The sequence below is a fragment of the Rhynchophorus ferrugineus genome, unplaced genomic scaffold, assembly GCF_030347505.1.
Source record: "Rhynchophorus ferrugineus isolate W39M unplaced genomic scaffold, kcgeb_rfMv2 rfM3, whole genome shotgun sequence".
NCBI classification, from domain to species: Eukaryota; Metazoa; Arthropoda; class Insecta; order Coleoptera; family Curculionidae; genus Rhynchophorus; species Rhynchophorus ferrugineus.
The window spans coordinates 69,252,155-69,265,644 of record NW_027472582.1 but is presented as its reverse complement, the minus strand read 5'-3'; the positions used below and the strand labels follow the sequence as shown (position 1 = coordinate 69,265,644).

Sequence of the window (13,490 nt, the reverse complement as noted above, 5' to 3'; positions counted from 1 at the left end):
ATGTAGGTAATCAGTCCTATAGTATTTGGGTGCACCCACAATACCTCGCAGGACTTTGTTCTGAATTTTTTTTATTTCATTTATGTTACTCTGTGCAGAAGATCCCCATAATTGAACTCCATACTGATAATTGTGATTTTCTTTCATTTCATACATTTTCCTAAATTTCAATTCCAGTTCTTGTCTTTTCTTCCATATATGTTCCTTTCACCGAAGTTTTGCATCAAGATACTAACGAATGTAACTTGTTAGACAACAATGATTTCAAAACACGTAATCTTATTTATGTCAGAAAAATTGTATCACACTGTGTAATTAGAGTCCGTTTACACTAAATAACTCAAAAGTAATATTTTTTATAACATCTTTATTAGATACGTATAGTACAATCTTAATTTGCAGTTAATTTATTAATATTTTTCCTATGAACGTCGATTAATTCACAAGCAAGACGAGTGCGAGAAAATCAGATATTAGTATGTGTTCCTCAATTATAAAATTATAATTATTTATTAATTATTAACTTATAGCTATAGTTTACACTAAATACATACACTTTATATAAGTTCGTATGGTTTTGTTCGCTTCAATCTCCTGACATCCTGCGCGCTGTCCAGCAGTTGTATTGCTTCCACGTTAGTATGATTTAGCAATCTTCTTTCGTGTTTCAAGGCGAAATCTTGGATAACCCCGCAAATCCATTTGATTTCCAGGTCATCGTGCAGTTCTTCATTGGTTATATAGCGATAGGCATTGGTAATCAATCGAAGAACCTTGTTTTGACAGCGTTGTATGACTAGTTGATTTGAATGTTTAGTGCAACCCCATATTTACACCCCATAGGTCCAAATTGGCTTTATAATTGTATTATAGATCAACCTTTTTGATTTTAGGTCAAGTGGAGAGTATCTTCCGACTAACCAGTATAGTTGTTTTATTTTGGTTCTAATGTGTTTTGCTTTTTGTCTAACGTGATGCTAAAAGTAATAAATAGAAAACTCAAGATTCAATTGAAATTCACTTCAAATCTCCATTCAATGTCACCATGTCAAAAACAATATCAATTCAACAACAATGTATAGATTTATTTTTATTATTAAAAAGTAATTATACATCATTTAACATAATGAACATAAATATACGTCGTATAATATTTCCTAATTTTCTGATTCAACATATAATTAGAGTATCCAACAATATAAACATCGATTCGTAATTAATATTAAACAACGGTACAGAGCGTCGCATTCGAAATGGATGTTTTTATATATTGATGCGGATGCGTCCGTTTCGAATATTTTCATTTTTAGACAAAATATCCGCCGCGTACATCTGATACCGCTGTATCAAACCGCATTTTAAATATATAAATACAATTTTTAAATTGAAATTTTATTTTATTTTCCCTTCAGGGCGATGAATATATTATTAACTGAATTGTGCGCGGAGTTAATGCATATTAAATAGAGGAAACGGAAAATATAAACAGCAGCGGGGCTTCTTTAACTGGATGATTCTTGTTTTGATACAGAGAAAGTAACAAATGTTGATGAGTTTGTGGAATAATGTGTGATGTTGTTGGAACCTTGAGGCATGTCCACGTCTTGCTATAGGATATATTGAACTTCACCCTATCCTCTACTCTTTTGCGTAGTGCCTAAAGGCGACATGACGGTACTCAAACTGTTACGATAGTCCCGGGTTGGAATCCTGCAAAATTTCTTACCAGCGAGCATTCTTTTGAGATCTGAGAACAGGAAATAGTCGCTGGGGGCCAGATCTGGAGAATATGGTATATAAGGAAGCAATTCGAAGCCCAATTCATGGATTTTCCCACTCTTTGGAGCGGGTTCACCGCGTGCAATCCACTCGGATGTCGATTGGACTTCAGAGTAAAATTATGGAGACGGAAAGCCAAGTTTTTGCTTGAACCTTTTTTTTCTTCAAAAAGCAATATTTTTTCTCCACGCGAAATTCCTTTTTATCCATTTTTTTTTCATAATAACAAAAGTTGCTTCACTCAAAATGCTATAATTAACAAACTAATGATCCGACAGCTGTCAAATTGATACAGGCATCTTATAAGGGTTAGGGCTACCTAAAAAACATATGGATTTAATTCTAGTAACGCCATCTATGTGTCAGGCCGAGGAATTTTCAACTGACCTTAGGTCCAGTCCAGATAAACCCACGTTGGTAAAAAGGAGACTTTAAAATAATAAAAAAATTAAATAGAAATAATAAATCACAAAGCTATAAATGTTACATTATCAATTTACTCCAGCCACTCTCTATTAAGTCCACGCTGCCCTGAAAATTCATGACATTTCATTTTAACATTTAGTTTTTATTAATATTTTAAAATATCTGTAAAATCAAAAAATTATATCAACAGAAAACGTATAAAAATATGACCATTTTTCAATAATCTACAAATACTATCATCTTCAAACTAGTTCTGTTTCTATACTATTAAGAAAAAAAATACTTTTTGTTCTATAGCAATATATAAAATTATAACATTTTACTAATAATTCATATCTTACACAGTTATTTTAGCACTGTCTGTCGCTAATTTTATCTATATAATAATTAAATTATTGTTGAGGTAATTTTGGAATATAAAGTTAACTTAAAAATGACTTCCTAACCACAACTCTTTTAAACAACAACAATAGAAAAGGAAACCTGGTGAAAAGGTGTACTTTCCAGTGCATGTTTTTTAGTGTACGAAATACTGAGTACCTTGAAGGAGAGTGTCTTGATGAGAAAAGTTGATTTTTTCCTGAAAACTGTTGTTTTATTAGTTAAATAAAGGTTTTAAGTCAACCGTTATGTCAAAATTGTCAGTTGTTACCAAATACAACAAATACAAATTATTGACGACTGCTACGTTGGTCGGATAACAATCCAATTTGATACTCCTCAATAAATTGTTATAATAGAAGCAAATCCTGAAGCTACTATGGATCTACGGAAAGATATGGCGTTGCTGGAAGATATTTAATGTTACCATGATTCAAACTCACCAAAACAAAATTCTCCGCAGCATTGTTAATTTCCCATGGTAAATTGGAACAAACAGTATCCACAAGGATGTAATGATACCAACGATCAGCGAAGAATTGAAACAAATATCAAAAAATGCTACGTAATGACAAAAACATCAAGAGCTACAATTGGTGGTTAGAGAGACAAAAACCCTTTGAACTAACAGAGGTACATGTAAAAATTGCTTTTTTTAAACCATGTGGGGTGTACCATTAAGAGTACATCTATCAAACGCTGAGTTTATGTTTTAAACTCGATAAATAAAAATATTTTTAAAAAAAATTACTAAATATCTAGAAGACATCCGGTCTTACCCAGCCTGGATACTGACGTGACTGGGATCGTTTTCCTTGTCGGATTTTACACTATTGCCTCGAACATTCAAAAATTTTAAACAATCACAAACGCCCCAGCAGGATTCGAACCCGCGGCTATCGTAACAGTAGGAGGACCGTCCCATCGCCTTTACCACTGCGCCACCAAGCCACCGAATAATTTTAGTTTATAACAAGTTGTAATATATGCGCCATGTGATTTAAAGAAAATACTTGTACATGTACTAATATGATAATATTCATCATATATATTTCGATTTATTTTAAATTAATTATTAATTAATATATTTGAAATAGTCATAATATTTCTTCTTATTCAGAACACTGCAACATACGTCCAATATCTACACTAAAAACCGAATTAGAATATACGACATAATATGAATATTTACTGTAGTAATTGTTAATAAACAAATGAACATGCTATTGCATTTAAACATCGGGTGATTTATTATTTATAGATGGGACGAATATATTTGAATATTTTTATATTTAAATGCAACGTTTCGCGCGGTACGTTTGCCATTTTAACAAAGCTTTGTTATAAATATACAAATAGAGATTTCGAATTTAAATTTTATTATAGTTACCCTATAAGCTAATGAATACTTCGTTAGTTGAATTCTGCATAAGGCATTTAAAATAGAGCTAAAATAAAATATTGGGAATTACAAAAGGATTTGTAGAAATCAATGTACGAGGGTAAACCCAAAAATATCCTATATAGCATAAAGGATACAGCCATATTGACGCAGGAATATATATTATATTAAGCATTACTCCTTGAACCAAGCCATCCGATTATAACACTTTTCAAGTAACAATGATACAGTCTGAGTAGAACTTACCAAAACCAAAGAATACAGAATATAGTACAAAGGGCTCCATTTAAAATAAATTAAAAGGGAAGAAATCACCCCTTACACCAAGCTACCTCCTTTAATATAATTATCTCTGAAGAACATATATCTCCAAAGAAAGCTTAACGAAGAGTGGTGTTTTTAATGTCTGTTTGTGTACTGTTTGTACTATGTTTGCGTCGTAGTGTTTTCTAAAATTTAAGGATACTGAAGCTTCGAAGAATTAAATCTTCATGAGAAATGTTTAACTGCAAAGTCTCACGTCATCCCTTGGGTTCAGATGTTGGTTCTTACCAAGAATTAGATGTCCTCAAAAAACAAAAACATTTCTCCCTGTCTGAAATGGTGCATTTGCCCCACGTATCACTTTTCTTGTTTCAGTTTTTTAGTTTTTTTGGCTTTTTGCTAATTCAATAGTGTATAAGATAAATCATTGAGCTATTCAAACTACTGGAATATTATTTAATGATAAAAAATTATTGGAATTGGAAAAAGGAAAAATATTACAAAAAAATAAGGTTAAAAAAAATTAGCAGAGAAAGGCTGAATATTATTTTTAGTTATTATATAAATTATTTCAGTATAAAAAAACCAAGAGACAGAACTTCTAAATTAATGGCGCTAAACAAATATGAACAAATATATATATATATATATATATATATATATATATATATATATATATATATATATATATATATATATATATATATATATATATATATATATATATATATATATATATATATAAACATTAGCCAATTAAACGCAAAATCCGAGCTGTCACATGAACACGAACAAAAATGAAGGCAGTAGTGTATTATGTTGTTTAAGTTATTAACTAATCAAATGATAAAATTGTAAGTGTAGGAAATCGGTTACACTCTATTTGGTGTCGTGATATAAAATCCAAGAGTCCAATCCAAAGAGGTCCAGCTCTTAACACTGAGCAGTGCCCTGCATTATCTCCTTATCCAACAGGATTTCCTTTTAAATATAATATATGCTTTCAAATGACATCTCTCGAAAAAAAAATAACTAAATACCTTTTAATTCCACGTTGCGAATCCAGCAGTAATATTTTACTTAAAATATACCCAACCAAACAGACATCAGCTTTAACATTACACGCAATCAGTACATTGAATGTTAAATTTTGTTGAAAAAATTTTGTTGAATTTTAAATTTATCTTTATCACTGTTTTGAAATTAAGAATTTTGTTCATATTTTACACCTGGGGCGGATATCAGCTAGTCACAAATAAACCTAAAAATATTTTTAACAAAAAAAATTAACAGACTTCAAAAAATAATTAAGGAACACACTAAAAATTAAATAATACTCAAACTTAGATTTTTAACACTAAAAAAAACGTTTTAAAATAAAATATGTACATAATAATCGTTGCAATAACTAAATAAAAATAAACAATAACTTTATTTAACCTATCTGCTACAGGTAATTTATAATCTACTAACTATATCTATATTTATCTATTTACAATATTATTTTAACTACTCCCAAGTGATTAGTTTGAAGTCAGTGCCGAGCAAAAAATTAGATTTGTTCTGTTCCTAATTTAATTTTATGTATATAACACAAAATTATATTGTTATTTTTGTATTGCTGAGCTCAACATCGACTGCAAACTGATCAGTTAGTAGTATTTAAAATAATATTATGAAGAGATAAATAGGTTTAGGTAGCAGGTTTGTAGAATATAAATTACGTGAAGTAGATAAGTTAATTAGGGTTTTGTATATTTTTATTTAGTTATTGCAACGATTAGTATGTACATATTTTGTTTTAAAACTTTTTTGTGTGTTAAAAGTTAAAAGAGTTTGATTATTTTTTAATTTTCAGAGAGCTCCTTATTTATTTCTTGAAGTCGGTTCAATTTTTTTGTTAAAAAAGTTAACTTTTCTTTTTTAGTGTTAGATATTAGCTCAATACATTACGCAGTTATTTTATTAAGTACAATAATGGTTTGATCAAGTGAAAGTGCATTATGAGGAAAATAGGAATAAAGAAACAATTATTGAAAATAAGGAACGCTTAATGCCCCGGGGTCCGCTACCTAACCTAGGTAATTTAACCAAACTAAGACAACAACAAAAAGTTGTTCCCACCGAGAATCAAACCTGCGACATCCGCGTGTGAGCCGAACGCTCTATCCACTACACCAAAGAAACAGTTGCACGCAATATTTCTACAGCTTCTCATGTAACATGGTTAGTGTTTAAAAAGCAAACTGAATGACTCTTCCACTGAACGGCTTCCGGCTTTCCGTTACATCAGTTCAGTATTAATATTATACCCAAATATCTGACTATTATAGATAAAAAATATGTAAAAACTTTGTAGGTACCTTTGAAATTTGAGTTTTTCCCTCGATTTACCACCCGCCTTACCCCCATTAAATCCAGAGTTCTTCCAGAATCGGGCGAAAAAGAATGTTGAAAATCGGTTCGAAATTGACGTAGAAATTGGTGAACATACATTAAAAAAGTATACAGTCGAACATAGAACCTCCTCCTTTTTTGAAGTAGTTTAAACACTTATTTGTACGAGCTGTATGAATATAAGTCATCTAAATAGCCATCAAATTTTTCATATATTATTTGATCAGTTCTCAAAAATTTCCCAAGCTCCTTCTGTTTGCTGTCTTCATTGCGTCCTTAAATCATTCGAAAATTCGTAATGGCCCGCGGAACAATGCCGCTAATTTCCGTAATATCTCCTTCCGATTATAATAGAACCCTTTTTCAAATTTCATAAAGGTTTTAATAGCGTCGAGAGGTCCAACGGCTTGCGGCATTCGGTCACAAATGCAATTGCGGATGAAGAACGACGGATTTTATTGGTAAGTATCCCATCTGGTTTTTATATTGAATACGTCCGGTGTAATTACCACAAGGCTTAATGAGTATTTTAAGGTTACTAGTAACGTCTTATTTTGAAGTAATTTTACTGAATACTCTTAAAGTTTATAAGTGATCTTTTATTATAGACCGAAATTAATATGCACTATAACGAGACATTGAGAAGAAAATATGTTAATGTTATAATACATCGTTAACAAAACATCCAATCCATCTTCTAATAACATATCACGCTAAACTGTCTGGCTACTGTCTGGTTTGCAGAAATAGAAATATGAAATGGCATTTTATACTCTCTATCTGCAGGATTCCAATACACTCGCGCTATCTCCGGTTCATAATTGGTAAATATGTGGTTGCATAGCATGTCTTGGAAATTTTCACCTTTCCAATCGGATATTTGTATAACAATATTAAGATCAAAGTTCATAATCACGTTTTACATCATCGCGTTATATACACTGTGTGCCAATTTTATGAACATTGTTGCTTAAGGAAACTTACGATGACCAAAATATATTCATAGAATTTTAAAAATAAAATCACAACACTGCCAAATCACAACCAAAATTGTTAAAAAGGTCAACTAGTAGAGGTAGGTGATATGAGGTAAATCTTACTACTTGGTAAGCTATTAATCCTGTCATTCTTGTGAAGATAAATTAAAGATATATCCCTTTATACGAAGTTGAATTTAATTGCTTCTTCATAAACGAGAATTACAATTACAGCAATATACAACCTTTTAAAGATCATACGTTTATAATGTGTGTAATATTACTTTTTACATTCAATAAATAGTTATGAAATACTAGCGTTATCCAACAAAACGAATATTTTGTTGCTAATATCAAATTCTGAATATAAAAAATATAGAGGACATAATTTGAAAAGATTTTATTATAAAAGGTACCCTCAATGAATTAAAATTATTAGTATTAAAACGTTTTATGATATAGAAACAAGTAGTATTCATAAGATACAAATACAGAAAAGCCCACACCAAATAAAAATCGAAGCCTCGGACCAAAATTTAATCCAATTGATAAAAACAATTTAACATAATGTATGTAATATTACTTTTTAAAAATATCCAAATATATTCAGTAAATAGTAATGAAATACTGGCGTTTTTACAATTTCTCAGATCTATATGAAATTTTGATGTATATATTCGACTTCTCAGCACGAATTAATGAATAAGAACTTATCCAACAAAATCAGAATTTTGTTGTTAACATCAAATTCTGAATATAGAGAAAATATAGAGGACACAATTTCAAAAGATTTTATTATAAGAGGTACCCTTAATAAATTTAAATTATTAATATTAAAACTTTTTATGATATAGAAACAAGTAGAATTCATAAGATACAAATACAGAAAAGACCACACCAAATAAAAATCGAAGCCTCGGACCAAAATTTAATACAATTGATAAAAACAATTTGACATAATGTATGTAATATTACTCTTTAAAAATATCCAAATATATTCAGTAAATAGTAATGAAATACTGGCGTTTTTACAATTTCTCAGATCTATATGAAATTTTGATGTATATATTTGACTTCTCAGCACGAATTAATGAATAAGAACTTATCCGACAAAATCAGAATTTTGTTGTTACCATCAAATTCTGAATATAGAGAAAATATAGAGGACACAATTTCAAAAGATTTTATTATAAAAGGTATCCTTAATGAATTTAAATTATTAGTATTAAAACTTTTTATGATATAGAAATAAGTAGAATTGCTAAAATACCAACCCAGAAAAGCCCACACCAAAAAAAAATCTCAACCTTCGACCAGAATTTAATACAGTTGACAAAAACAATTTGAATATATATCAATTAATATTGGCTTACTAATACCGATTACGCGAATTAACAGAACTAATTCTACTGTTTATTAAATTTTAAACAGATCTCAGCGTTCGGTCCTTTTTCATGGCCGCCTACCGTTAAATCATTCTTAATGACATAATCTCCTGGGCGTCCTGATTTTCTTATAATGAAAGCCCTTTTCATATTATAACGATTTTAATTACCCCGAAAGGAAAAGTTGGCAAGGCGTTTTGCTATAAAAGCAATTAGGCAGATAACAGCAGACCGTTATATTTTTTTAATAACACTTTTTCAAAGACGTTCAGTGGTATTCCAAAAAAGAAATCAAAAAATATTTTATGTCATACTAAGAATTGAAAACTTGAATCTATATCATCTCCATTATTATCAACTTATTTGATGGAATCAGAATGACTGGACTAGAAGCACCTTGTTGGGATGCCTTTTTGCGCTCTCCGTATTGACTGGGCATAGCTCCTGTTCTCTATCACTTGTAGAAGATATATATTTTATATTTCTACATTAGGTCAAACTTATTAAGTTTATAATACATATTTTGGAGGTGCCTTAATCTAGTGGATAAATTATTTCTGAAATTAGAGATTATCAAAATAGAAGAATACTCTCTCTTTAGAATGATACAAGTCTCATTCAGTTAATTAGCCAAAGAATACAAAAAAAGAAGGTTTCAAAAATAAGAAGATAGTTCTAGTTCCTTACTTCTAGCCATGTACCTTAGAAGACAACTCTACCGACAATATATGTCCCATTATGTTATGTTGCATATAGATTTCTTACCATATGACCAAACTTTTTTAATCAAAGGTTTATTATATCAAAATTTGAAAAGTTTACCTAAATCTCAACAAGAGATATACACCATTGACAAACATGAATGTTTGAATTGTTTTGTTCGTTGTTTCCTGAATAATAATATACATAACGAAAATTAACTACTATCTAATTACCATAATCTACTAATTAACCATTATCAATACAAATATATTTGGCATGTCTAGATCACTTCATATATAATTGTCCTTATGAAGAACCAATGTCCAAAAGATCTAAAAAAGTAAATATTAACTCAAAACAGACTGGTGTGTTTAAATTGATTGCAACAGAGCAGTACAGAAAATGATATTAAAAGCCAATCGTTTTATTTCGTGTATAATACAAATTATTTGAAAAAACACTGCTTAATACTTAATATTAACCAATTTTAGAACATATCAACCTAATCCCGGTGTATCAATTCAGCGAGTAAATACCAAGTTAAGAGAATCACACACATGTTGCTGTGACACAGGCTCATGGCAGGTTAAAGATCGTGATCTTATGAAGAAGCAACAATAAATAAGAAACGAATTGAATAGTAAATGTTACTGTTGGTCTATGTATTGCTTTGTACACTTTCATTTTCGCTTTGATTGATCAATGTTTAAGATAAAAGTTCAATCATCACATTTTATAATACACCGTCTGCCAATATTAGGAACATTGTTGCTACAGGAAACTCTATTCATAAGTACGTGTACATATTGGTTTCGCCATTTTATTCAGTAATGTCACTACCCATTTCAAGTACATCTTTTTTCACTAACTTTAAATGCCGTAACTAACCCAAATTTCTATACATAATAGTCAAACCCCGTATACCATATAAACATACCATATAAACAATACGTATATAAACATACCAAATTAGAATCCGCAATATAGATAGTGTAAAGTATAGACGGGGCAAAAAATACGAAAGAGATAAAAACTTTGTTATATTAATTCCGGCGGTGACAAAGCCAGGATAAAACTTAAATCATGTGTTTTTACGTATGCCAGGTGCGATCAGACAATGTCGTCGAAACTGGAGACCAGCAAATGGACCCCTGTCTTAGAACAAAACAGGCACCGCACCGCTAACCACCTCTGATAGATAGTTGGTGAATTTGTGGTTACAAACCATGCCTTGATAGTTTTCACTATTCGAATAGGAATTGTCTATGACAATATTAGGATCAATGTTCAATCATCACTTTTTAGTATACAGTGGGTGCCAACTTATGAACATTGTTACTACAAGAAACTTACGATGAATAAACTCTATTCATAAGAACGTGTACATATTGGTTTCGCCATTTTATTCAGTAATGTCACTACCCATTTGAAGAACATCTTTTTTCACTAACTTTAAATGCCGTAACTAACCCAAATTTCTATACATAATAGTCAAACCCCGTATACCATATAAACATACCATATAAACAATACGTATATAAACATACCAAATTAGAATCCGCAATATAGATAGTGTAAAGTATAGACGGGGCAAAAAATACGAAAGAGATAAAAACTTTGTTATATTAATTCCGGCGGTGACAAAGCCAGGATAAAACTTAAATCATGTGTTTTTACGTATGCCAGGTGCGATCAGACAATGTCGTCGAAACTGGAGACCAGCAAATGGACCCCTGTCTTAGAACAAAACAGGCACCGCACCGCTAACCACCTCTGATAGATAGTTGGTGAATTTGTGGTTACAAACCATGCCTTGATAGTTTTCACTATTCGAATAGGAATTGTCTATGACAATATTAGGATCAATGTTCAATCATCACTTTTTAGTATACAGTGGGTGCCAACTTATGAACATTGTTACTACAAGAAACTTACGATGAATAAACTCTATTCATAAGAACGTGTACATATTGGTTTCGCCATTTTATTCAGTAATGTCACTACCCATTTCAAGTACATCTTTTTTCACTAACTTTAAATGCCGTAACTAACCCAAATTTCTATACATAATAGTCAAACCCCGTATACCATATAAACATACCATATAAACAATACGTATATAAACATACCAAATTAGAATCCGCAATATAGATAGTGTAAAGTATAGACGGGGCAAAAAATACGAAAGAGATAAAAACTTTGTTATATTAATTCCGGCGGTGACAAAGCCAGGATAAAACTTAAATCATGTGTTTTTACGTATGCCAGGTGCGATCAGACAATGTCGTCGAAACTGGAGACCAGCAAATGGACCCCTGTCTTAGAACAAAACAGGCACCGCACCGCTAACCACCTCTGATAGATAGTTGGTGAATTTGTGGTTACAAACCATGCCTTGATAGTTTTCACTATTCGAATAGGAATTGTCTATGACAATATTAGGATCAATGTTCAATCATCACTTTTTAGTATACAGTGGGTGCCAACTTATGAACATTGTTACTACAAGAAACTTACGATGAATAAACTCTATTCATAAGAACGTGTACATATTGGTTTCGCCATTTTATTCAGTAATGTCACTACCCATTTCAAGTACATCTTTTTTCACTAACTTTAAATGCCGTAACTAACCCAAATTTCTATACATAATAGTCAAACCCCGTATACCATATAAACATACCATATAAACAATACGTATATAAACATACCAAATTAGAATCCGCAATATAGATAGTGTAAAGTATAGACGGGGCAAAAAATACGAAAGAGATAAAAACTTTGTTATATTAATTCCGGCGGTGACAAAGCCAGGATAAAACTTAAATCATGTGTTTTTACGTATGCCAGGTGCGATCAGACAATGTCGTCGAAACTGGAGACCAGCAAATGGACCCCTGTCTTAGAACAAAACAGGCACCGCACCGCTAACCACCTCTGATAGATAGTTGGTGAATTTGTGGTTACAAACCATGCCTTGATAGTTTTCACTATTCGAATAGGAATTGTCTATGACAATATTAGGATCAATGTTCAATCATCACTTTTTAGTATACAGTGGGTGCCAACTTATGAACATTGTTACTACAAGAAACTTACGATGAATAAACTCTATTCATAAGAACGTGTACATATTGGTTTCGCCATTTTATTCAGTAATGTCACTACCCATTTGAAGAACATCTTTTTTCACTACCTTTAAATGCCGTAACCAACCCTAATTTCGATACATAATAGTCAAACCCCGTATACATACCCAACTAGAATCCGCGATATAGATAGTGTAAAGTACAGACGGCGCAAAAAATACGAAATAGATAAAAGCTTTGTTATATTAATTCCGGCGGTGACAAAGCCAGGATAAAATCTAAATCATGTGTTTTTACGTATGCCAGGTGCGATCAGACAATGTCGTCGAAACTGGAGACCAGCAAATGGACCCCTGTCTTAGAACAAAACAGGCACCGCACCGCTAACCACCTCTGATAGATAGTTGGTGAATTTGTGGTTACAAACCATGCCTTGGTAGTTTTCACTATTCGAATAGGAATTTTCTATGACAATATTAAGATCAATGTTCAATCATCACTTTTTAGTATACAGTGGGTGCCAATTTATGAACATTGTTACTACAAGAAAATTACGATGAATAAACTCTATTCATAAGAACCTGTACATATTGGTTTCGCCATTTAATTCAGTAATATCACTACCCATTTGAAGTACATCTTTTTTCACTACCTTTAAATGTCGTAACCAATCCAAACTTCGATACAT

At 31.2% G+C, this 13,490-nt stretch overlaps 1 long non-coding RNA gene across 1 annotated transcript; it reads right to left on the bottom strand.

Annotated features, from left to right (window-relative positions):
• Window positions 1-1,417: 1,417 nt before the first annotated feature.
• Window positions 1,418-2,431, bottom strand: LOC143193739 (uncharacterized). The gene is made up of 3 exons (XR_013005087.1): window positions 2,267-2,431; window positions 2,167-2,208; window positions 1,418-2,098 (listed from the first exon to the last, which is right to left on the bottom strand). It is a non-coding gene; the product is annotated as an uncharacterized LOC143193739 (long non-coding RNA).
• Window positions 2,432-13,490: the final 11,059 nt, after the last annotated feature.